The 2,500-nt window shown below is 78.6% G+C and overlaps 1 non-coding gene across 1 annotated transcript; it reads left to right on the top strand.

Annotated features, from left to right (window-relative positions):
- The first annotated feature begins 1,981 nt into the window (after positions 1 to 1,981).
- On the top strand, positions 1,982 to 2,134 carry LOC135326645 (5.8S ribosomal RNA). Its single transcript, XR_010386941.1, has one exon. It is a non-coding gene; the product is annotated as a 5.8S ribosomal RNA (ribosomal RNA).
- The last annotated feature ends 366 nt before the right edge of the window (positions 2,135 to 2,500 follow it).

The raw sequence follows: 2,500 nt of genomic DNA, 5'->3' as shown, positions 1-2,500 counted from the left end.
CGGACCCGCGGCGGGCTGCGGCGGAGCAGCCCGTCCGCAGAGACCTGCGGGGGCAGGCGTTCCGGGATGGCGCGCGGGGCGGGCGCCGGGCCCCCGAGCGGGGGGCGTCGCGTTGAGGCCAAGCGAGGCGACGGTTCGTGCCCGAGTGGGCGGCCCGAGCCACGGCTCTCCTCCCGGGTGCAGCTGCCACCCGGCGCCGGGTTACTGAGGGAAACCCCGGGCCCCGGGAGGAGGACGAGGTCGTGGCGGCGGGTGTCGGGCGCACCCTGCGGGCGGACGCTCCGCCGAGGGGCGCGGGGGCCGGCTGGCGGGTGCCGGGTTCCCCCTCCGCGTCCCGTCTCGTCGCCGCTGCCGAGGCTGCCGCCGTCGCCGCGAGGCGGCGGCGGCCCGGTGGCGGGCGGCGGCGGGGGAGGCACCCCCGCGGGGATTTCAGGTCGTTTCCCTCACCCCAGGGCCAGGTACCTAGCGCCCGCGCTTCTCCTGCCCCCCCCTCGGTGACCCACCCGTGTGGTCCCGTGTGCCAGCGTGCTCCTCCCGGGTGCCGCACCGTGCGCGCCGCACCGGCCGTGCCTTCCCCCCCCCCGCCTCGGCTTCCCCCCACCCCGGTCCTTCCTCCCCCGCGGTGGGGGTGGGGGGGGCGGGGAGGGAGGGAGCGAGCGAGAGAGGGGAGAGGGCCTCCGGCCACCGCGGCCGCCGGCAGCCGCCCCGGGCAGGGATGGCCATGGGCCCCGGGCTCCGGGCCCGAGGGTTCTCGGTTGGAGAGCCGGGCGGAGGTTTAAAGACTCGGGCGGCCCGATGCGACTCGCGGAGGCGGCCGGGCGTGCTGCCGGAGGGCCGGGGGGTCGGCGCGCGCGGGCGCCGCGCCCCCCCATGCCAGCCGGCGCGCCCCGCGCTCGCCCCGCGGGCAGCCGGGACGGAGAGGGGTTACCCTGCCCCCTCTCTCCGCGGTCTGGTCTCGGCGGAGAGACGCCGCGCGGTCGGCCTAGTTGCCGGCCTGCCTCGAGCGTTGCGAGCCGGGCGCGAGCGCGTGCTCGCCGCCGGGAGGGCGAGCCCCCACCGCGGGTGGTGCGGGCGCCGAGCCTCCGCGCGTCTCCTCCTTCTCCCTGGCCGGTGCTTCTGGGTCTTCCGCCGTGGCCGCCGTCGGCGGCGCCCTACCCTACGCGCCCGCCCCGGCACTCTGCCGTCCGGGGCGCCCGCCTCGCTCTGCCCCGCCCGGCTCCGCCAGGCAGCGGGGGGGCGGTGGTGGGGCGGCGGCGGGGGCGGCCCGCCCCGCTCTCCGCGTGGAGACGGGGAGAGCGGGCGCCGTCCCCGTCCGTGCCGCCTTGCCCGCCTGCCCGCCGCCGGGCGTCTGTCCGCGGAGGGGACGGGCGAGCGCGTGGCGTCACCCGCGAGGCGGTGTGTGCGGGCGCGCGGGGGTGTGGGCGCCGCGGCGGCGGCGGCGGCGGCGGTCGAGCCGGAGGGCCGGCGAGGCGAGCGAGGAGCTGGGAAGCGCGGGGCCGGCGGGCCGCAGGCGCGCGGGCGGCGGGGCGACGCCGCTCCCGGTGGCGGCCGGGCTCTGACGCCTGGGGCGGGGGGGGGGTGGTCTGCGGGGACGGACCCCCCCCAACATCCCGAGGCAGGCGGTGTGGCCGGCCCGCCGCTCCCTGCCGGGCCAGACCGAGCCGGGCGCCTGGGCCGGACTCGAAGCGAGACAGGGTTTGTCCCCAGGTCGGGAGCGAGGGCTCCCCGCCCTTCTCGTTCGGGTTTGCCCTTCGTTTCCCCCCCCCCCTTTCTCTGTGCTTGTACGGTCAGTGAGGCAAGCCCCTCTCTTTCTCTCGCTCTCTCTCTCCTTCCGTCTCTGCCGTCCCTTGCTCAGCAGCCGGCGTCGGCGTGAGGAAGGGCGGTGGGGCGGAGGAGGAGGGGGCGGAGGAGGGGGGGCCCCCCAGGGGCTGCGAAAGCTGCCCGGTCCCCCCGCGCGCGCGGCGGGGACCGAAACCGAGACAACTCTTAGCGGTGGATCACTCGGCTCGTGCGTCGATGAAGAACGCAGCTAGCTGCGAGAATTAATGTGAATTGCAGGACACATTGATCATCGACACTTCGAACGCACTTGCGGCCCCGGGTTCCTCCCGGGGCTACGCCTGTCTGAGCGTCGCTTGACGGTCAATCGTCACCCGCGCCGTGGCGTGGGCGCAGCGGCGTGCCGCCCCTCGGTGGGTGTGGGGGGGGGCGCGGTTCGGGTGCGCCCGGCCGTGCCCGCCCTCCCCTCCGAGCCCGGCGGCTGCCGCCGCGCCGCGTGGCGCGCGCGGTGTGGCGCGGCTGGGGCGCCTCGCAGGCCCGTTGCCCCGGGGAGAGGGGGGGTGCTCTCCTTCCCCTCCCCGCGCGGCCGGGCCTTCGTCCCCCTAAGTGCAGACTCGGGAAACCCCCGCTCCCGGAGCGCCCGCGTCGCGGACTTCGTCCCGCCGGGCCCCCAGATCGGGTCGGTCGCGGTGGCCCGGCGCCCGGCGCCGCCCGCCCGCCA

Source organism: Dromaius novaehollandiae, unplaced genomic scaffold, assembly GCF_036370855.1.
Source record: "Dromaius novaehollandiae isolate bDroNov1 unplaced genomic scaffold, bDroNov1.hap1 HAP1_SCAFFOLD_218, whole genome shotgun sequence".
Lineage (NCBI taxonomy): Eukaryota > Metazoa > Chordata > Aves > Casuariiformes > Dromaiidae > Dromaius > Dromaius novaehollandiae.
The sequence above is the reverse complement of the archived record's forward strand: the minus strand, read 5'-3'. Positions and strand labels throughout refer to the sequence as shown.